Source organism: Canis lupus, chromosome 32 (assembly GCF_011100685.1).
Source record: "Canis lupus familiaris isolate Mischka breed German Shepherd chromosome 32, alternate assembly UU_Cfam_GSD_1.0, whole genome shotgun sequence".
NCBI lineage: Eukaryota > Metazoa > Chordata > Mammalia > Carnivora > Canidae > Canis > Canis lupus.
This window is the reverse complement of record NC_049253.1, coordinates 29,213,104-29,219,525: the sequence shown is the minus strand read 5'-3', so window position 1 is coordinate 29,219,525 and position 6,422 is coordinate 29,213,104. Positions and strand designations below refer to the sequence as shown.

General features: G+C 40.9%; 1 non-coding gene across 1 annotated transcript; it reads right to left on the bottom strand.

The window, feature by feature from the left end:
• Positions 1-346: 346 nt before the first annotated feature.
• Positions 347-511, bottom strand: LOC119867234. The gene has a single exon (XR_005382974.1). It is a non-coding gene; the product is annotated as a U1 spliceosomal RNA (small nuclear RNA).
• Positions 512-6,422: the final 5,911 nt, after the last annotated feature.

Sequence of the window (6,422 nt, the reverse complement as noted above, 5' to 3'; positions counted from 1 at the left end):
CACAAGATCAGGGAAAAAACCCATTGGTTATAACCAATCTTACCCAATGACCCCTGGTCTTTTGACCTATTTAGCTGGTTACATTCAGGTTTGGGCTCCTGGTATAAAACCATCATAAAAACTAATTTGTCATATTACTTTTGATTCTGCTTTGCATAATTATTTTTAAGTCTTGTATCTGTTGCTTGTCAAATCTTTGTAGAAATGACATATTCAGGAGGGTGCTGATATGCTCTCTGACGTTTATGACCTTGATGAGATATAGGCTTTGGATAAGAAATGCCTGAGTGTTCTCTTTCTTAATCTCCCTTGTTTTGTTTTGTGTGTGTGTGTGTGTGTGTTTGCCCAGGGTTGAGTGCAAACACAGTCCTCCCCTACCACAAACTATGCAGTTGAGTTTCCTCATATTTGGGGAAATTGCAGGAGTCGCACCCTCTGGAATGCAAAGGGTGAGCCTCACACTGGGAAAATAATCTCCATTATCATGGTATCTTCCCTGCCAGGTTAGGATCCTAACCTCCTTGTTACCAAATATGGCCTTAAATGGTTTCCAACTGCTATGCACTTGTCCTCTATGTGGGACATAACAACTGGCAAAGGTCCTTCCTGGCACCAAAGGACAAAACCACTAAATGCAGAAAACCAAATTCTTGACCAGTGATGCTTTGGAGAAACATCTTGATCAAAAGGAGGAAATGTGAAACTGAATAAAGGAAACCTCATTTAAAATAGAGTATGGAGGCCAGAAGGGCAAGCTCTTACACCCTACCACTGGTCATCAATTGCAGACCCAACAGAAAGAGACGTACCTTGCTTGCCTCTTTGCTCAGCAGTAAGCTCAGCCAATAAAAAATAATACCACAACTCAGGCAATGAGAAACCATAACCACCCTGATCTCTTGCTTTCCTCCAAAGGACTTTAATTTTTTAAAAATATTTTATTTATTTATTCATGAAATGACACAGAGAGAGAGAGAGGCAGAGACACAGGCAGAGGGAGAGGCAGGCTCCATGCGGGAGGTCCAATGTGGGACTCGATCCCAGGTCTCCAGGATCACACTCTGGGAGCCGAAGGCGGCAGTAAGCCACTAAGCCACCCAGAGATCCCCTAAATGACTTTAATTTAAAGCAGACCCTCCCAGCTTCCTCCTTGTCTCTATAAAGTAAGATTTCTGTCCCTATCTCCAGACTTCATCTCCAGTTTGCCATAGCTTGTGTGTCTTGATTGGCAATTCCCTTGCTATTTCTGAATAAACACATTCTGCTGGGAAAATAACTGGCTGTTTTAACCAGGGTCAACAACCCTGAACAGAATCAATTTTATATTTAAAAAGATGACTTTGGCTGCTGGGGAATACTGTAGGAGGCCCAGGAAGAAGCTGGGAGAACACTTAGGAAGCTGTTGCAATAATCCAGGCAAAGCAGGACAATGACTTGGACCAGCGGTGGCAGCAGAGGACACATGGTGAGGAAGGGTTGAATGCTTTGAGGGAAGAGTGGACAGGACTTGCTGATGGTTTAGATATGAAGATGGAAAATGACAGTCAATGACAACTCCAAGGATTTTAGTCAGAATCGGAAGGATGAGGTCGCCATCTACTGTGATCAAAAAGACAACAAGAAGAGCAGAGTTGAGAAAGAATATTGAGAGCTTGGTTTTAGAAATATTAAACCTAACATGTTTATTAGACATTATATGCATCATCTTATTAATTACCAAAATAATTCTGAAAGTTGATATTGTTGTCAATTTCATCTTAGGGATGAGAAAAGCTAAGTTGAGAGAAGTTAACTAAGTTGCCCATCCTCACACACTAGTAAATGGCAGGGGCAGACTAAAACCTGAGTCTTTTGGAATCCAAAATCAGGATTCATCCCATTACCACTCTGAGTTACCTATTTCTACAGGCAATTTTTCACCTTATTCTCTATAACTTAGAATTTCTCCAGGTTGCTTTCTTTTCTTTTTTTAAAAATATTTTATTTATTTATTTGAGAGAGAGAGAGAGAGAGAGAGAATGTGAATGAGAGAGAAAGAAGTAGCAGAGGGAGAGGAAGATGCAGGCTCCTTGCTGAGCAGGGAACCCCATGCAGGGCTTGATCCTGGGACTCTAGGATCATGACCTGAGCCGAAGGCAGATACCTAACTGACTGAGCCACCCAGATGCCCCTCCAAGTTGCTTTCAATACAAATTCTTCTAACTCTCCATCTCTGGTATCTGGTTACTACATATGGCCTGATGATCAGGCACAGGATTTTTATGAGATGGCCATGCACAGCAGAGAATGCTAATAATAAAGTCTCCCTTGAGTTTCCAATGACTGCCTAGTTGGACACTAAATTCTCAGCTCCCCTTACAGCTAGGTGCGACAATATGACTAAGTTATGCCTGAGCCATAGGAACGGAAGCGGTATGTGTGACTTGCAGCTCATAGACCTAGAAGGAACCTGCTTCCCTCTCTCTTCCTCTTTCCCACTTCCTTTGGTTTGGAACTAAGATGTATGGGAGCACAAGAGATACATCCTAGGAGAAGGTGGAGCAGAAGGTAGAGTCTGGGTCTCTAATCATACAGTAGAGCAAAGCTGGCTTCTTCTCCTGGACCATCCAACAGCTTAGACTTTTATTTTTTTAAAAATAAGATTTTATTTATTTATTCATGACAGACATAGAAAGAGGCAGAGACACAGGCAGAGGGAGAAGCAGGGTCCATGCACGGAGCCCGATGTGGGACTCGATCCCGGGTCCCCAGGGCCGTAATCAAGAGTCAGATGCTTAACTGACTGAGCTACCCAGGCGCCCCTCAGGTCCTATGTTTTAAAATAAGGATAACAAGAGTATCTACGTCATAAAAGTTTTACTATGGTTAAATAATTTAATATGTGCAGGGCATTTGTAGCACTGGCTGGGGCATGGTAAGGGCTTGATAAATATTAGCTACATAGGTAGTATATTAAAAGGAGAGAAAAAACTATTCACATTGAGAGCAAATAATGGCCCAGAAGACATTTTTTTAAATTGAAGTTCAATTTGCCAACATATAGCATAATACCCAATGCTCATCCTGTCAAGTGCCCCCCTCAGTGCCTGTCACCCAGTCACCCCAACCGCCCGCCCACCTCCCCTTCCACTACCCTTTGTTCATTTCCCAGTTAGGAGTCTCTCATGTTTTGTCACCCTCTCTGATATTTCCTGCTCATTTTCTCTCCTTTCCCCTTTAATCCCTTTCAGTATTTTTTATATTCCCTGTATGAGTGAACCCATGTGATGAGTGTTCTTCTCCGACTGACTTACTTCACTCAGCATAATACCCTCCAGGTCCATCCACGTCGAAGCAAATGGTGGGTATTCGTCATTTCTAATGGCTGAGTAATATTCCATTGTATACATAGACCACATCTTCTTTATCCATTCATCTTTCGATGGACACGAGTCTCCTTCCAGTTTGGCTATTGTGGCCATTGCTGCTATAAACATTGGGGTACAGGTGTCCTGGCGTTTCACTGCATCTGTATCTTTGGGGTAAATCCCCAGCACTACAATTGCTGGGTCGTAGGGCAGGTCTATTTTTAACTCTTTGAGGAACCTCCACACAGTTTTCCAGAGTGGCTGCACCAGTTCACATTCCCACCAACAGTGCAGGAGGGTTCCCCTTTCTCCACATCCTTTCCAACATTTGTGGTTTCCTGCCTTGTTAATTTGCCCCATTCTCACTGGTGTGAGGTGGTATCTCATTGTGGTTTTGATTTGTATTTCCCTGATGGCAGTGATGTGGAGCATTTTCTCATGTGCTTGTTGGCCATGTGTATGTCTTCTTTGGTGAAATTTCCATTCAAGGACATTTTGTTTGAATAGGGATGAGTGAGGATCAGTCAGGGATCATTTATAAAAAGAATACTTGAGTGATTTGCCCCTTTCCCTTCCTGGTTATGGCAGAAAAGGCCAGTTGTTCACCCAAACTTCATGCTTCCTCTTGTAGTGTTTTCACTTGCTATCCAGCCAGGGGCTATCTCCTCCTAGTCCCTCTTAATTAGTTCTTGGCTGAGGGCTTTATTATTAGTATTATTGTGGTAAAATATATATAACATAAAATTTACTGTTTTAACCATTTTTAAATGGTTCAGCTATTGTCCAGTGTTGTTAGTACATTCACATTGTTGTACAATTATCACCACTATCCATCTCTAGAACTTTTTCATAATCCCAAACTTAAAGCTCTATTCAATATATATATATATAATATTTATTATTTTTAAGCTTTTTTAAAATTAAGTTTTCCATTTTAATTCCAGTATAGCTAACACACAGTGTTGTATTAGTTTCGGGTGTACAATATAGGGATTCAACAATTCTATACATTATCAGTGCTCATCATGATTAATGTACTATTTAATATCCATCACCTGTTTCACCCATCTCCCCACACACCTCCCCTCTGGTAACCATCACTTTGTTCTCTATAGTTTGTTTCTTGGTTTGTCTCTCTCACTCTCTTTTTTCTTCCTTCATTCATTTGTTTTGTTTCTTAAATTCTGCATATGAGTGAAATCATACGGCATTTGTCTTTTTCTGACTGACTTGTTTTATTTAGCATTATACTCTGTAGCTCCATCCAGTCATTGCAAATGGCAAGATGAATATTTCATTCCACTGTATGTATACATACACACACACACACACACACACACACACACAAAATGCTATATATACATATATTCATAGTATTTTTTTTTTTTTGGGAGAGAGAGAGAGAGAGAGCATGAGTGAGGGAAAGAGGTAGAGGGAGAGAGAGAATCTTAAGCAAGCTTCATGCCCAGTTCAGAACCTGAAGTGGAGCTCAAGCTCATGACCATGAAATCATGACCTGAGCCAAAATCAAGAGTCCAACACTTAAGCAACTGAGCCACCCAAGCACTCCCCCACCTTTTAAAAAAGATATACTTATTTTTATTTTAGAGAAAGAGAAAAAGAGATACAACGTGCATTTGAGTGGGGGTGGGGTAGAAGGAGGAGAGAGAATCTCAAGCTGACTTGGTGCTGAGTGCAGAGCCAGATGGAGGGCTTGATCCCACAACTCTGAGACCATGATCTATGCCAAAACCAAGAGTTCAACGCTCAATTGACTGAGCCACCCAGGGCCTCTCTACCACATCTTCTTTATCCATTCACTTATTGGTGGACATTTAGGCTGCTTCCATAATTTGGCTATTGTAAATCATGCTGCAATAAACATAGGGATGTACATATCCTTTTGAATTAGTGTTTTTGTATTTTGGGGGTTAATACCCAGTAGTGTGATTTCCTGGGTCCCAGGATAGTTTCATTTTTAACCTTTTGAGGAACTTTCATACTGTTTTCCAGAGTGGCTGCTCCAGTTTGCATTCTTACCAACAGTGCAATGCAAGAGGGTTCCTCTCTCTCCACTTCCTTGCCAACTGTTGCTGTTTCTTGTATTTTTTATTTTAGCCACTTTGACAGGTGTAAGATGATATACCTGACATGACAGATAAGATGATATATCATTGTGGTTCTGATTTGCATTTCCCTGATGATGAGTGATGTTGAAACTCTGTATGTTTTAAACAATAACTCCCCATTCCTTCCTCCCAAATTTTGTTTATCCGTTCATCTGTTGAGAGACACTTGGCTGGGCTACAGGATGTTTAGAAGTGGATGAGGCTTCTCCATTCTCTCTTACAGCATCCAATTTAGAAAGTCCTGAAATTTTGGAAAACAGACAAACTTCAAGAAGGAAGGAACTTGCACCCTGGAATAACCATGGAAACTGCTCTCTGATTAGGCATACCTACGTGGGTATTGTATATGATAAGAAACATATTTTCATTGTATTAATTAGCCACTGGAAATGTGGAGTTTATTTGCTACAATATCTTGTATAGTATAGACTACTTATACTCCTTTATTTACTTGACAAAATACTTTTCGGTCACTGAACCACAAAAGTAATTTTTTTCCTCTCTCTACTACCACAATATCTCTGCTTCTAGAAAGCCACAGTCCTGGGGCACCTGGCTGGCTTGGTTGGTTAAGCATCTGTCTTGGGCTCTGGTCATGATCCTGAGGTCTTGGGTTCAAGCCCCACATTGGGCTCCCCACTGAGCTGGGTCTCTGCTTGGCCTTCTCCCTCTGCCCCTGTCCGCACTCATGCTCTGTCTGTCTTAAATAAATAAATAAAATATTTTCAAAAAATAGAAAACCACAGTCCCTTAATAAACAAAAACACAAGCAATATTGAAGGGGCTCTTTGTACTTTGCCCCCATCAGTAAGATTAAGAATTATGACTTCTTTTCCAGAACCTACTCAAGATTAGTTCATCTTTTACCTTGACTGAACTAAGATACTCCTTTGTGTGACCCCGATCATATTTCAGTTCAAATAATGAATTTTCTTTTATGAAACTG